This window comes from Dromaius novaehollandiae, chromosome 1, assembly GCF_036370855.1.
Source record: "Dromaius novaehollandiae isolate bDroNov1 chromosome 1, bDroNov1.hap1, whole genome shotgun sequence".
In the NCBI taxonomy this organism is placed as follows: Eukaryota; Metazoa; Chordata; class Aves; order Casuariiformes; family Dromaiidae; genus Dromaius; species Dromaius novaehollandiae.
Genome location: NC_088098.1, coordinates 164395724 through 164413139, shown reverse-complemented (window position 1 = coordinate 164413139; position 17416 = coordinate 164395724). Strand labels below are relative to the sequence as shown.

The window sequence follows — 17416 nt, the reverse complement described above, 5'->3', positions numbered from 1 at the left end:
ACTGTAGTGATTAAAAAAAGAGGAAAAAGAGCTAGTTAAATACCTTTCTTATGCCAGCTGTGTGTTCACATCCATATTTCTTACTGCTCTTCTCAAGATACGCAGACCTAGAAAGAAGGCTTCAGAGCAAGAAAAAAAAGCTAAAACATAAAGAGATATAGAATCTCACAAAGAGGGGAATTGTCTTCCTTTCGTACTTGAAAAATTGCACAGAATCAAAAGGAGGACGGAACACTGCTATACAGTCCCCTGAGAAACAGTTCACCTCTATATCCCGAGGAAGGAAGATCGTGCATCGAAATCAGGCTCACACTGCAGCAAGCCTCAATGCGAGCACTGTGTTAGCTGAGACAAGGGGAAAAGGAAAGGAGGGAGCAATCGAAAAGGAAAGATAGAGGAAACTCCCACTTCATTTAAAACACTTGCAGTTTCATAAGTTCCTGAAATTCTGCTTAGAGACAACTCTGAAATTTCATTCATTGTAAGCACAGATAGCACAGTAAGATGCAGTTTTTTTCAAGAATCTAAACTCCATTTTGCCCTTTGCGTGTCTGTGAAATGCCAGTGAAGTGTTGTGGTGGTTAAAGCGGCAGTGAAAACAACACACTTCCAAAGAGACTGGATCTAGCAGGGGGGTTTAAGAGCAAGTGGCTACACTGCAGATCAGTTGCTAAAGACTGCGTACATCTAGAAGGAGTAAATGCCTGAACATATACAGCATGGGAGATTATGGCATGGTTGCATGTACTGCCCTCTGGATTGGGTGACCCAGTATGTTCAGTGCTGTTCCTGCATAATAGGCACATTCTTCTTCGTAAAATATTTCTTATATTGGGACCAAGGGTTTCCTGTTTCCCTGAGCTATAGGATTCAGTGCAATTGTGTTAGTGAGGACAGAACTGCATGAAAACACCAGTAATTTCTACTAGCTGTGCTTCAGTTATCGTAGAAATACCAGAAGTTGTAGCTTGCTACACTTTGTGCAGCCCATGTCTGAGAAAAAATAGGGCACGCGATTTCTAGTTCTTCTTGCTAGGTAGTGTTTGAAAAACCCTTTCTAAAATGACAAACTGATTTGATTTTTGGAAGTGAAATGCACTGTTGTTAATTTATTTATAAACTTTTACCTGTGATACTTCACTTTGAATATGTAAAGGAAATGGCCCAAACCGAAAGATCAAGAATAGTGTCTAGAGCTGCATCAGGGAAACAGAATGAAAAAAGTTTGTATACTGCAGTTAGTTTGCGTACCACTAAGGGCACTAGTATGCAGACCAGGGTCTTTTGCCATCTAGTCCTAGCAACTGTTTAAAAAAAGAATAATGCAGAAAATATTCAGATACATTTAGATACTTCATTAAATAAAGTTTGGAAGCAGATACCTTTTTCTTCATAATCACATAATTGTACTTCTGTTCCAAAATATATTTATTCTAGTTTAGTAGAAGTTCTCAATTCATTTACTTACCTTGAGCAGGTTTTAATTTTTGGATAAGATTTTCAGTGCTAATCAGAAGCATTTTCATAGGAAACATGAACATTTGTTGTTGTAAAGGAAGAGCTGAGGAATGTGAATATCAGTGAAGATGTTTGCACATTGGCAGTGTGTTTTCTAAATTTTTGTGAGGTTCACATTAAGTCTCTGAAACTTTTCTCACATTCTTTTACTGCAGCAATGCATTAAAGCCTTTCCAGAACAGCAGGTGTGCTTTTTTAGCAATTGTATTTTGTTCATAAAATTATCATCAGATTTTATATGTGTTCAGGTAGATTTTACATGAACTTTCTGAGATAATGGCTGTAAAAGGAAAGGAATTGCTGGAAATCTGAGGATGTCCCTAGCAAAAGAATAATGTTAGGAAGTTGGAATCCAGATCGAATTATCATATCAAAAGCGTGAGGGAGGGGGAAAAACATAGGAGCTCTGCCTTCTGCTCCTTATTACAGGCTGCCATGCTAATTCTTTAAGAAATCCTTGTTAAATTGCTTTTGGTTGCATGCAGGTGAAATTTCATCATTCAAAAAACAAACAAAAAGCCCGTTGCAATTTAAAGTACTTTGTGGTCAGTCTGTGGTTTACGTTGTTTCATGCATTAAGCTGTAAGCAGGGTGGTTGGCTGAAGAAAGGGATATGCAAACTCTGCTATGGTTTGGAAGCAGATAACTGAAAACTACAAAGTACATTTATTTCCCTGCTTCAGTCATTCAGTCTGTTTTGGAGAAATAATTTAATAGTGCAATTACAAGAAAATGTATGCACAATTTAATGTTAACCAAGGTGATGCTGAGGTCTGTTGGGAAGGAAGAGGATTTATTTTGGAATGTGTTTGTGAAAATGTGACTTAATTAATACCTCAGCACTGTGTTTGGAATTTGGTTTCCTATTCTAACTCTCAGTTTCACAGGGGCTGTGATAGCTAAGAGTCTCTCAGAAATGCTGATGTTAGGTTTTAGGTTTTAAATCCAATTTTGAGGGAAGCTTTTACTGTGGGGAGTCGAATTAGGGCCTATAAAGTATATGATGACATGCCGAAAAGATGCAATAGCATACACCAAAAAGATGCAATAGCTTTTTTAAATAAGTTTCTGCATTTTCAAATACTTGACATTTTTTGAACCTTTATAAATGCAGTCTCTTTTTTAATTGCTCTCTGAATCCTTGCTCCTCAATGCAAATCTTGCATATGTCTTTCTCTTCACCTGGAAATATTCAGTGGAAACAGAAGCTGTAACTCATGTAACTCGTAGATAAATGTGCAGACTTTGGAAAATGTTAGGAGAGAAGTTTGTGGGCCAGCCTTGCACTGACATTTCGAATTTACTGCTGCTATGAAGCATTCTGTCTTCTTTTTACAGTATGTCTAGAACTGGAGTTGCACTAATAAGCAATAAGCAATAAGAAGACCTCTGCTCCTTTCCTGTTCATTTTTATGTAAGGACTGTGTTCTGCTGTTGTCTCAAAACCAGTGAGTTTTTTGTTCACCAGCAAATTTTTGCCTTCAATGTACACTGCAGTTTGGCTATAATATAAATATAAGCTATTAATATGAACATGATTTTGGGCAATATATGAAGTCGTTAGTGGAACTATGGGGCCACTGGGAACGTGCTCCTGAATTTGTTGCCTAAAAACACTGTCAGAAATTCACATCTAATATCTTCAAGGTTAGACATTTGAAGCATTTATAGTGTTGTGTTTGATGAGATATTGCAGTAGTAGTCTATAAGTGATCATTATTTAAGCAGTATTGACAGTCACTGGTAAGTTATTGGTTTGTTTTTGCTGTTTCTGCTATAAAACTTTGGTTTCTGCAGACTTCTTAACACAAAGGTAAAAAATTCTACATAAAAATTCAGCTATCATCTAAGGAGCTGCTTGTAAAGATAGTAAGTGAGGGTTAAATTGTGTCTCATTTATAAAATATGAAAAGGCAGCTTTTCTGTGTTGCAAGATTCATCCATTTTTCTAGGGATTTGCAGAAATGAATTCACAATAATATCAAAGATTTTGCTAAACATGCCAACAAATATATAATCTTATTTCAAACACAAAAAATAGGAAGTTCTTTACCTTGGAGAACTGCTTAGTCCAAAGCCTGTTAAACTCAAGGGGAGTCTTTTAACTGTCTCTTAACAAAAACAGACTTAATCTTCATACCTTTTTGGCTCTCCTCCTTAAGTTTTCTGCTTTCCAGGTACAGATTGACCCATACTGACTGTAAATGCTCTGCATGTGTCTATGTGCTTGTCTTATGTGTTTATGAACAGATGCACATACTACATAACAAAGTATTCTCCATGCCTTTATTTCTGCCTGTCACCCACCCTTCTTTCATTCATGGGATCTCCCCAAATGGCCCATTTTCTGGCATTTTCTACATGCTGTTTACTTCAGGTTGCTTTTAGGGAGGAGAACTACTTCTTGGTGGGATTTTAAGTTTCATAACTAATCTCCTTGTTTGAATATGACTAGGGCTTTGGATCGACTTGCTTGTTCTCCTTCAGTACTTTCTGCCGTATTGACTTCTGCCTTGTTTAGGACTTAGTTTTACAGCTCCTCCAACTGAAAGGAACATTTTATTAGGAAAACAAATGTAACTTTGATGGGTCAGATACCATCTCCTGGACTTGACAGTCAGCTTCTTCAGTGAATGAGGTGTAGGTCTCCCCTTCTATCTGGTGACTTGGTCTCTATCTACCAAACACCCACTTATGTTTTGTAGCAATCTATGTATTAGGAATAAATACACTTGACAAACATAAACATGCAGTAATGCATGTCTTCACTGTCACTAGACATGGTGGTAGCCAACCACTTTGAGAGGACAGTGGGCTTATAGCGATCAATCTCCACCATATTTTTTCTAAATATACCATTCTGTGTACAATATGCCATTGATGGATCTAAAAGCTATGAGATTCATAAGACTGAGATGTCCTGGGTCAGCACAATGTACTGAGCTTTCCATACTGCTTATGTGAATAACCACAATTTGCTCTAACGATGCCACAGTTGTTTGGACATGAAACACAGCTATAGCTTCACTTAAACAATGTATGAAAAATTATCTGTTAGAAGACAGATAAGGTAGAATAATGCTAAATGACAGCACAAAATACAGTAAGATGCACTTTAAAAGGTGGAACAGATTATAGCATCTTTTGTTTCTTCTTTTCCTTCTTTATCTTCTCCCTCTTTTCTGCTAGTGAAGTAAAATGAGAGTCTGTGTCATTGTGCAGCCGTGTATTTCCCACCCAGTGCCCACCTACTTAGTATTGTAGCTGTGCAAATTCTGCAATATGCTATTGTTTTTCTGTGCTTTAATATATGGGAAATGCTGCATTCTAGCCATTAAGTCATAGCTTTCTAATTACTGAATTTGATGTTTATATTAATGGCATGGCTCTCAGATTAATATTCTTTTCAGTAGGGTGAAAGGTTTACCAGTACAGAGTGAGATTTTTATATACCCTCTGACTCTGAAAGTGAAAAATACTTTTAAATAAAGTTTTTGAGAAGATCACCCATAAATTTTTTACGCTTTTTTTTTTTTTTTTTTGAACTTTCTATCTGGTTCCTATCTTTTAAAAAATTTTTGGTGATCAAGAGCCTATAATTAATGTCCTTGTATACAACTTTAGATATTTAAAACCAGCAGATGTTAACTGATACTTATGTCTGATAGTAGGTCAAGAATATCACAGTACACTGTTTAAGTATATCAGAGAGAGTTTTTGAAATAAAAGTCTGCTTTAAACTGATAGACATTTTCCTTTATGTGATAGATCTGTACCATAGAATTGTGTGATATTTGTTCACGTCCATGTTCCATAATTATTCTATAATTAGTATGAATGTTAGACCCAGCATTGTTTCTCCAGTGTTCTTTGACTTTGGGATAATTTTTTTCAACCAAAGAGGTCTTTATTCTATAGTGTGCTCTATGCCTGGCAGTTACCATCTCTTCCACTGTATTCTGACCCTTCCCTGGCCAGTATTACCTCTAACTTAATTAAAACTCTTTCTGAAAACAAAAATCTGCATTGTATGGTTCCAAAATTTTCCTCTCAAAAATTTGCCTATTAAATGTTAAGATAATTGGAAGTGCTATGAAGCAAAATTGAAAGCACTGACAAGGATAATCTCCTGTCTGTTCGAAGATAATATAGTAATGTGTGCATGATCCAGAAGATTAACTTGGTTCTTTCTTCATTATTCAGTAATGTTAACTGGAACATTGATAATAGCTCTGTCTATAATGCAGGAGCCAGTATGGGACCCAGAAACTCTTTCCGGAGAATAAGGCATTACAGAGAGCTGGTAACATGTGAAAGCAAATATTTGTTTTCCAGAATCACTATAAATAGTTATTTAGTAACTTCTTTGACTGCAACCAGATTTTCCAAATGCAAATATTTTACCTGCTGTTTTGAGAAAAAAATATTGTCTTGTTTCTCTCTCTCATTTTTTTTCCACCCAGAGTTTTAATAACCATGCTGAGGTAGATCTTATGTTCTTTTGTTAACGTTCCATGCACAAGAGGTGGAATTTCCCTGGCACGTTCTGACATAGCATAAGAATGTCAATTGATGTAAGGAAGGCAGGCTGTTTCAGAGATGTCGAATAGCAGATACAGAAATGCTATATCATAATAAAAGAATACAAAAAAGTACTAATTAATATAAGGATTAAAAGTAGAGCAGTGATAACTAATTAGACCAAGTTTTTAGATGAATGTGATGCTCTAATGTAACAGGGCTCAATTGATAAAATGAGTATGAAAGCACCATTCTGTAAAAATACCCTCCGAACAAACTGTGCAGCATCATTTTCCAGATACCATAGTGACGTGGTTGTATTGCTAAAGAGTCAAGAGACCAAAGAGTGTCGAAGAATGATGTTCCAGTGACATTGAAAAAGAGATGGATTGTCAGCAAGGAGACTCAAGAAAGATGAGGCTTCTCCAGCCATCTGGAGAATGGAAAAATCTTACAGGATCTTACAGAAGCATAGGAGCTAGGTATATGTATAGATTTTTTGGAAGAATATCTATCCTGTTTGAAGAGTTAGGTTATAAATGAAACTACAGTTTTCTCAAGGAATGCTATCATGTACCTGCTCCTTAGTAGCAGATATGAATTTAATTTGGACTTGCTGAGGACACTGTGGTTAGTATCTGTTGGGACTGCAGTCAAAGATCATGTCTGACTATAAGTTTCAGAAGATACCCTTTGTCCTTTGCTATGCTTTTACAACCTAGGAAGCTGGAAAATGATTGAGCTACCTCAGAGCTACTTGGAAACATGATTGCTTCAAATTTATACATGAAATGAACAAGGAAAGAATAACACTTCTGGTGAGCTGAGGGGGAAAAGTTCACAAAATTCTTGGTTAGTTTGAATTCTCGTGAATGCTATTAGCTGCCCAAGTTCTTAAATTGCATATTTTAGTAAGCCAGTCAATCACATTACAGCAGTGCTTTCAGTCTGTGCTTTTGACTTGATGCTCTAAGAAGTGGAGGAGTGAAGTTGTACTTAAAGGAACACTATAAACATTCTGATTGCCTGCAACAGGACTGAAAGATTTTATGCTGTAGACCTTTTCAGAGGGTTTTCTTAGGGACCTTTCCTCTCCCCAGTATTTGAGGATTTAATGGATTGGTTACTAAAGCTGAAAAGATAACCGTTTCAGGACCACTTTGCCTTGTCTTCCACCCCTGTCAAATTGAAGTATGCAGTTTAGTAAAAGGAACTTCTGAGGCATGTGAGAAAGGACTTTCAGTCATATTCAGTGTTCAGACTCTTTCCATCTCCGGTGTAAGGTGCATACAATTATTTTAATATCTTGGTTAATTATGGAGAAGAGAGTTCACTGAAACTGTCGCAAGTCATGCTGCATAGTTCTGAAATAGTAGGGACACCGTAAATGGACTGCCTGTATGTTGTTTTCATACATTTTAAAGGGAAATCAGAAAAGCAAACCTGTAAGCAAGAACAGTTTCCAAGAATCTGAAATCTTATATAATCTAATGAATCAAAAACTCACTTGCTTCATTACTGAAAACTCTTACAGGTTTCATATGTTTGCTTCCATAATATTTATATCCCAAATCATGGAATAATAAACCCCAAGTAAAAAGATAATGAATGTCCTGACTTCTCCAAATTAGAACTAAATACACAAGAAATAGCAGATAGATATAAACAGAGTAGAAATATAAAAGAATCAGGAACGCTCTTCAGCATGGAAGACAGTAGTACTTAATCTTACACATTTTTAAAGGCATCTTAGTAAAGGAGAGTTTGAAGGTTTTGGAGGAATGAGAATACATCTGGCTGTTTATGTGGAGCTCCTCACAAATATGTGGAACCACCTCGAAAAGTAAAAAGGTTGAACATTTTGATGTGTGGACTGTAGAGCTTAGGATCATAATATTAATGAATGGAAGGTGATAGGCACACTGAGAATATTACATGCAGGACATGGGAATGAAGACAAATGGCTTATATTGGCTGTGACAGCGATGATAAAGACAAAGAGTGACATGGTCAATAAAACAGGATGGAAACATTTTCGCCGTGGAATTATTCTAAGTGAATGAGCAGGTGAAACTGCATTAATAAAGGACGGAGAAAAGGATGCTGCGGCAATGAAGACATGTTTGGAATCTGATGAGTATGTAGGCTGTATATTTAGGTATGAAAGGCTGTGTCTGTAAGAATTTGCCCTGAAAGAGTCTGTAAGGTGGAAATGTATCCTGAATATAAGGAACTAGAAATTACTGCTTGAGACAAGTCTCAGGTTTTGTAGCTGAGGAGGAGTATGGTAGTCACAATCATATAAAAAAAAAGAGTAAAGAGCTGTCATGCCAGACAGTGAAATTAATTGTCTTTTAGCTGTTATAATCTCGAGCTAATAGTTAAGAACTTTTTGAAACACATACAGAAATTTGGAAGGTGGATGAGAAAGATCTTTTGACATATTAATTCAAAGCAAAATTAGAGAAGAAAAGAAAGTGTGGTCTCAGGCTGAAAGCTGAGTATTGTTCAAGGGAAAACTCATGTCAGGAGTATTTGAAAAATCTAAGAGGGTGAAGATAAAGTCTTCATTCTGCTTTTGGCTAAAAAAAAGCATAGGGAACTCTTTGGGAAGGCTGTGCCCATGGAATACAAAGGACAGAAGTCAAGCTGAAGCAGAGCAACTCCAGACATAAAGTGTAATTAGGAAAACAAATGAACCCCGAGCTAACTGTAAGAGAATATGTAAGAGAGTGGGGGTCGGGGAATTTAGATGGTTGGTTCTGACTTGTTTCCATCGTATTTTTTATAAAATGGAAGTGACTGAGGGTTTGGACAGATACGCTCTGCCTAAAGAAATTACCATATCCATCTTTTGTTCTACTTCCATTTTAACCTTATAAAGAGAGCTAGAAAATAGCTCATGCAAGTCTTAGCTTTCATTATACTAATCACATAGCTGCAGGGTCTAGAATACTATTTAAAACACTAAGATTAAAAAAAGAAAATGATGCACAGGAAGAATATGAAAGTGATTGTGCTAGATCAGTCCAAAGGGCTATCTAGTGGCCCTGTATCTAAGAGTCACCAGTGTCAGATGCTGGGGAGTATAACATCAAGGAAAGCATACAAGGATACCCCAGGCTACTTGCCCCAACTCCAGCAGTTTATAGCCCTCGAGTCTTTTATTTAATAGTTCTTGGTTTAATTTTCTTCTGTGATTTAGGCAACATTACATTTGACATTACAAGGTAAGGTTGATGATGGGATGTACCCTGACATAATCCTTTCAGTCACTTAAAGATACTTACAGGTAGAAGCAAAGAGCTTGTAATCCTACCTAACCCCGGTTGTGACATACTTGCAAGAAACTTTCTCTTACAGATGCTAGACTCGGTCCATTTTCTTTGCATGATTTGTTTGTATAAAGTACTGTTTTTTACTTACTATGATTTGCCAGGAATGCAAAGGGCAGGAAGGATAACAAAGAGTTCAAGGGGTGACAAAAGATGAGAATTTTATTATATCTTTGTTTCATGAGAGGTGAGAAAATATGGGATGCTTCTTTTTGGAAAAGATTCATCACATGTTCAGTTTTTTGCAGCTTTATAGCTTTGAACTTTAATCATTGTGTGGTTTCACTGCTGAATGTCTCTCAGATTTCAAGGATTTGGTCTGAGAATCAATGTGTTAGCGTGTCAGACTTTTAAACCTATTTCCCAAATCTCAGGTCTTAGAATGATTTCATGAATGAAATTCTTAACCTGTTGCATGACATTTTTGAGGCAAATCTTATTGCTCCAGTCTTGAAATGCCTTTCTTTTTTTTTTTTTTTTTTAACTTACGGTATTTTGAATGTGTCATTGTAGCTTTGTTTCAGCCAATGGTTTTATTTTTGAAAAATCTGTTAAAACTTAAGCTATAGCTTTTACCAGGAGTGACTTTGCAGGTATTCTTTTTCATTTTACTTAAAGCAAAGACAGTTTTTCTTTAACCATCTGGCTTTCCAAGAATTGGCTTTCTACTATATAATCTCTCTAATGTGCCGTGCCCTCTAGTCACATGGCTCTTGAGTATCATGTAACAGCCAGTTCTGTCCTCTTTCTTATTTTGGTGCAGCTCATCTTTTTTGTGACAGCAAAATTCAATGTAGTGCATTGAAAGTATTGTGTGGTAAAGTCTAGGAGGGGTGAAGAGTAATCTCTGCTTTTGGAAGTCCCCTGTGTCACCTTTGCTTATCAGTACCCCAAAGCCCGAATTTACTGACAGTCCGACTTAGCATCTTCAGCATTGCTTAGTATTTTCAACATTTTGTCAGTGAAAGTTGCAGTGGACTAAACTAAGTAACTCCATAAAATGCCTAATCCCTTTTGAGCACAATGTGACACAGAAATGGCATTGATCTATGTCATTGACAGCAGATACGCCTGCATTTGGGTAAAGAATTTTGATATTGATATTGTGTCCTGGCAGGTTGGCTAAATACACGCTGATTCTGCCCCAGAGTCCCTGGCTTGACAAGGCTTTAGAGATGCATTTTATCCATTTCAGTTGCTAAAGACTGTCTTTGAGCTGCTCAGAGCGGGTGCTGCAGTGACTAGGTCTCTAGTCCCAGGTAGGAGCATTTCCTTCCTTCCTCTTTGCTTGTCTCTTCATTTCCTTTGAGTGCAAGGGGCACTGTTGGTTCTTCTCTCTTAATATTTTAATGTTTCTTGTTAAACATTTTAATACATACGTATATATATATTTCATGCAGACATAAATACACACAAGACACGATATATTTATGTAAATGTATATAAACATAAAACACACACCCACATATGAAAGCAGTATATATATAGAACAACATATATATAAAAAAATCCTGGCTTCAGGCGTCTTTCCCCTGCAGTGATTGTCTAAAGATAAAATAGATAAAGTTTAGTATGCCATATCATGATGAATATTTAACATTCAAGCTAATTTCTTTGGCTTGCTGCGTCATGTTCAGTCTATACACAGCAGTCTGGGCACAGGGAAGGAAACAATGAGGTATATGGTAAGAAGACACCCTTATCCACCCATATTTATTATTAGTTTAATTCTTTCAAAGGACACTCTAGGGATGAGAGCAGTCAGTGAGACTGAATGAAGACTGTGCTAATTATAAACTGAAGGATAAGAGATAGGACTGGATGGAATCTCCTTTAGCACCCTATGTTCAAAATACTATAATGAGAAGTTATAGGACTTGAAGAGTTATTCTTCTTTTTCTGGAATTGTTGGAAAACACCTCAAATTCTTGCTCTTAAGTAAAAGTATTTAGTATAAATCTTTTAGAGTTCATCTCACCATAATCATGGATATCATAAGTAGCATTCTATTCCTTTCTGTTCATTAATGGATTTTAACTTCTGAAGTACAAAAAAATCTTCGAAGTGGTGAGTTTAGTTACATCTGTTAATTTGCTGAAAAGTGTAAAATCATATTACTGAAGAGTCACAAACGTGTTGGAAATTGCTTATATTTCTGTCTGCATCATAAAATGGAAAATTTACTGTGAGAAAATTGTCAATGTTCTTACTGTTTCTGTTTGAAATTATAAGGTGTAGTTTAAATACATAGCCATACTGAGGATGAAGCATTTCCAGCACTGAGAAACTTTAAACAGGGATCTACAAGAAGCCAGAATTCCATTAGGGCTGCAGCTGTAAAATCCACCAAGTACTGGTAAGGAAAATGATCTGAAAAAAATGAAGAAGTATAGGTATGGGGCAGGAGACGAAGCTTTGAAATTTTCTTGTGATGTAACTTTTTTGAATTCTAACTGCCATTAAAAAAACTGAGCAGTTATTCCATTTCTACATATTCATGAGTTGGTAAAAATATTAGCATATTTTTTCCCAGGGCCATGCAAGAATAGCCATTATTTGAAAAGCATTTTCTGCATATCCTCTTACATGATTTTTAGATTTCTTTTTTTCTGGACCAGTATCTTTAATAAATCAGAACTCAAATTGAAAAGTAAAATAATTCTGCATAGGAAAGTCTTGGGATTTATATGGCATAATAAAAAGAATAGAAAAGAGAACTTACTTTATTCCACTCTGGCTGTGCTGAAATAAATACTCACTGTTACTCTGCCTGCATATATTCAGGTTTTCTGAATGTTAAAAGAAAAAAATGATTTTTCTTGGCAGTGTGATAAAGTTTGGTTCAGTGGTATGAGGTGCCATTTAGAAATGGAAAGTATTGGTGTGAAAGCTTTGACATCAGAGTCAAGGATAATCAGATTTCTAACATGGCTTGGAACCATTACGGTACCTACAGCTTATTTTCTTGTTTGTGGTGCTGTTGAGATTACTTTAGGAACATTGTTAGGCATGTGCTTAAATTTTATTTCTAGTAATTCTGTTTTCTTTGCTGACATGTTCAACACAATCTTAAAAACACTATAAAGATACATGTGTGGTTGTAGTACCTTTAATACTATTGTTATGCATACACTGTGAAGCAGATGGTATTTTCCATAAGTTACTCATGAAGGATATGCTTTGCATCACCACTTGAAAGAATTAAGTATCTCGTTTGCTAGTCAGATCCCATTAAAATCTTTTTTCACCCTTTCATTATTGGTGGAGGTGTCCAGTGGGATAAATTTAATCTCCTCAACCATATGTGTTATGCAGCATAGATATCATAATGTGATTTTTTTATTTGTTCAAAGTAACTTTAATGAACTCAATTATTCTTTATATAATTTATGATTTTGTGAGCATATGGTAGTTTAAATCCTACCAGTTTCCAGTTTGTCTAGTTTTAAAATTAATGTCATCCTTCTGATCAACAAAAAGCTGATTGTAATTCCAGGAGATATTTTGAAATGCTTTATTCTCTAGCAGTGTTTTAAAAGAATTAGTATAAATTAATTTCACATCTTCTAAGCATTTTATGCAAGTGACCAGTATGAGAAAGCGAACTTTATTGCTCAGCTTGGTATGCGGCTTTCAGCAGAAACAGCAATGATCTGTCTTATGTGGACAGCAAAAATGCTAAAGGCTGTAACAAGGTTATTTAAGAAAGCAGCACTAACTGGGAGATTTAACTAACTATGAGCTTATTTCTGTACTCTAAAGAAACTCTTACAAGACTTTGGTCAGAACCATGGCAAATTGTCCTTGGTAGTGAAAGTCGGTTATGTTCCCTCCCGCTGTATGAATGAACCTGGTGTCCAACGCTGGTTGCGTTTGCTCCCATGATCTGTATTAGCCTAAAGACCCCTGCCAAAAGGATCCTAACCTGCAGGATCTATTGCCTGCAGCAATGGCTTCACATAGTTGTTACTGTTATAAAGCAAAAACCACGTACCACTTCCGGCTGTTTTGTTTGGAATGACAGGTTTGAAGCTCAGTGCCATCCTCCCTAATTAGGAGGGCTTGAAGATCTCAGCCTAGAGGTTTTTCAAGCAAAAGGTTGCTCTGGCACAAACATATTTCATCTCCAGTAATAGTGTGCTTTAGTTGTCTAACTGCAGATACTTATTATAGAGACATACGCCTTTAGCTTTGGGCAAACACCACGAGTAGCATTTGTATTCAAGACAATAGGCCCTCATCAGTGTAAATTCCTGCCTCCTATGCAAGGTGCATCTTTTGATCTTTTAGAAAGAGCTGGAAAATTGGATGGTATTTGCAAAAGTCTTTCAGCTGAGAAATGTCAATAAAGTAATCGTGTTGAGACCAGTACATGCAATTGACTTGGAGGGGCCACAGGGATGGTTACAGGTGCAGGAATGAATTGTGTGTATCTGTTGATTACATAGAACGAAGCTCAGAGATGAGAAATTGTACGCAGGCTCAGCATATCTGGGCTGTACCGCAGGATCTCATTTGATGTGGCAAATAGGAATGGAAAAATAGGGATGCAGTTTTTCACACTTTTTATGTATTGTCTATGTAAATGCTTTGCCTTCAGCACACTACTAAATACATAAAGGCAACAATGGAATGTGATTGCACTGTTACACTTGGTGCATGGTAACAAATGGGAATAAATGCATAACATAATTTCTTAGTGAAACTCTCTTGCAGTCTGTCCCCCTACACACACCCTTCTTTTGCAGATTTTTGCAACTCTACAGTGTTTAATGTGTCTCTCTGCAGGTCACTCCTCTTCATCCACATTACTTCCATAAATAGACAGAAATAATTATCAGGGGTTTAAAATGATTATCGTTCATCTAATGCAAGTGTTTGTTGTTAATCCATTAACTTAAAAAGATTAGTGTTGTTTTATTTCTTTTTTAAATAAATCTGGAAAAAGCAATCTAATGAATATACGTAAGTCTCCTTTCCTCCTTGGACATTGCTATTTTGCATGCAACATTCTTCAAAGGTTATTCTTTTAATAATCCTATTAAAATGTCAGGATGTTTATAAAGTACAAAGGCAAATGCTGTACTCTGTGCAACACTGCAGTATTGTCAGAGTAAGCTGATAGTTTGTTAAAAGGCTGATTTTAATATAGGATGGAAGTAATCAAAAAGTGGAAATGAGAAGATAATCCGAATGGAAATACAGGGTAAGGAAAAAAGGGTTTAAGGGAACATGCAATATTGATGCCTCCTTGCTAGGAAAAGGTGGGAGTATCATATGTGAGAAGAAGAAAACAGTGAATTGGGGTGTCCACTGCTGACCAGCCAAATATAGGTCTTCCTAATGTCTAATTAAGATCTTTGATTTTACTGATTGATGTGTGTCATCTTTGCTGCCCCGGAGTAGCAAGCAGCATGGAGGAATTTAACAATTTTTATTTGAGCTGCGGAGAGCACTTCAAAATAATCTTTTTCTGTTTGCATGTTCATACTTTCACACAGTTTTCAGTAAAGCATTTCTCAGTGAAGGTTCCTCATTCAGTGTCCCAGAGGGGAGAAGCTGGTGATGCTAAAAAAGCTGCTGGAACCTTTATAAAAAATTTGCAAGGAGTTCCAGAGCTTAATTTCATGTTATGTGAGACATGTTACATCTGTTTTTTGGGTTGGTTTTTTTTTTTTTTGGTAGTGTTATCGACTTGTTGGTTCACTTAGTGTATCACAAAAGCAAATGAGAAATCTATATGCACCTTCTCCATATCACTGAGGATTTGATAGACCTCTGTTTTATCTCCTCTCTCACCCAGGATGAAGCATCCTTGGACTGCTTGGTAGTTCCGTGTACAGAAAACCTATAAAGAAGCGTAATACCTTAAGTACAGTTTAATAATCCATAAATGCAAAAATATGTATTTTAAGCATCTAAGTAGAAGGGGGTCTCAGGATTTCTAGAGTTCTCCCAAGCATAAGCTGATTATGCTTATTTGAAGTTTACTGAATGGTTGACTTATTTGCTCATTTAGGAAATGTATATACCTTTGAGTCTATCATTTATAATTCTTAGAAATGTAATTTTGATAATAAGAAAAAGCAAATCTAGATGATTCAAATGTGAACTTTGTGGTTGACTCAAAATTCCAGAAAAGCAAGAGTCCATCGGCTATGCCCTTTGACATGCGCAAATCCAAATAGGCCAGAACTGTTTTACAGATGTTGAATTTTATTAACTGCCATGGTATGCTATTAACAATGAAACTTTCAAACTTGATGTTAGTGACTGAGATGTTTATTACTTAATTTAGCATACAAATTACATACACTATTTCACCAATGTGAAGGAGAACACTGAAGTTTCAATGCAGTTAAAATCAATTTGTAAAAATTACTAGAAGATGATAGTTTTGTTTTATTCAGCTACTTAATATCCCCAGCTCAGTGTTCACAACATCTTCTCACAGGCACATTCTTGATTTTTGGAGAAGTTTGTTTGTGTTTGTGTGAAAACTTAGGTGGAAATCAACTATGAGACTAGTAGGACTGAGAAAATAGACATTATTGGCTTTTAAGTGTTTTTTTTTACAAGACAGTGTAAAGCAGGATTAGAGAGGTTACATATCTTGACAGACGTCATAAGGGATTTGCCATTTCTCAACTCCTAGCTCTGTGTTGAATCTTCTAAAATAAATATCGGTTAATTCTCAGTTTGCAATTTTGATCTGGATTTCAAATAAGCTGTTGCCAACTCTTTGTAAATATAATCTTACAATTTTATGGATAGAAACCCAAATTTTGGGAGGATAAGAAATGAAGTTAGTCATTCTGCAGTTGCTGTCTTGCTATAATTCCTTAGAAAAACACATTGTTCTTGGATGGACAGTGGAAGAAATAGCACTGACTCCCTTCCCCAGCTGTTCTTGAGAGCTTAGCCAGATCCACACCTTTTTTCAATGGTGCTTCCCTAATGCCGAGCAAGTGTTGCACAGATGACTATGGGCAGAACATTTGTTAAAAAACAAACAAACAAAGACCCTTACATGTTGTGACTTGGCATATGGTAATGCTTACTTGGGGAATGAAATCACTCAAACAGGGGAGTCGGTCGCTGTCTGGATGGAAGTGGGAGCTTGTGTTGCAAGCATCCTTCCAATGGCATCTTCAGCGAGATAGGATGAGACTCCCCAAACCACTGTTCTGCTGACCTGTGGTCCTACTTGATGACTCCAGTACATGCATGGTCCGTTGTATATATTATGTAGAAAACACCTCCTAACTGTCTAAAGTACATACAAAAGACTGTCCTACATGACCATTTCTGCCTCTGGGGGAACAGCTTCTACTGGCTATTTTCATGTGTCTTATCTATGTACAATATGATCAATTCCACAGCAGGAGCTGCCAGGGAGTCTCTGAGATGCTCCACCCAAGATGTTAATCAGCACATTCGGGCACACAAATTGAACTGGGCACAGCAGGAGCTGCCTGGGGAATCTCTACAGCTGTGTGAAGTTCCCACCTGGAGAGCTCCAGTAACATTCAGGCAAATAATTAATTGTGAAGGTGGATCAGAGCTCAGTCAATCACCTGGTTTTAAGCCCATCCGTTCTCTCAAGCCAGACCATTACCTCATCTCTGCAGATGACTTGCTGGGGAGCTCCTGGAGCACCCAAGGAGTTAATTACTTAAGTGCATGGGGTGTGCACGCAGGCACAGCCTCGATACCCAGCTACATTGCGGTTGTAACTAACGGGCAAGCTTGAGTTTCCTACTTATAATTTGCTTCTGACTTATGTTTCATAGCTCTTGCCACACAAGAATAATAGAGGAGGTATCTTAGCTGCAAGGAATACCTGAAGGGAATGAGCATCCACGTTCCTCTTCCCCCAGAATCTATAACCTCCTGCACACTTCTACCTAGCACCTGCAACCAAATTGTCCCTCCATTCTCAAACTCCAAATATTCTGCCTTCTTGTACTGGCTGATGTGACTGTTTCTACTGTTAGAGGCTGTAAAAAGTCAAAACGTCTCCCCAAAATTCACAACATCCT

General features: G+C 36.8%; 1 protein-coding gene across 1 annotated transcript in view; it reads left to right on the top strand.

Moving 5' to 3' along the window:
• Window positions 1–17416, top strand: part of GPC6 (glypican 6) — a 757595-nt gene that overhangs the window by 84251 nt on the left and 655928 nt on the right. The gene's annotated exons all lie outside the window — the stretch shown is intronic.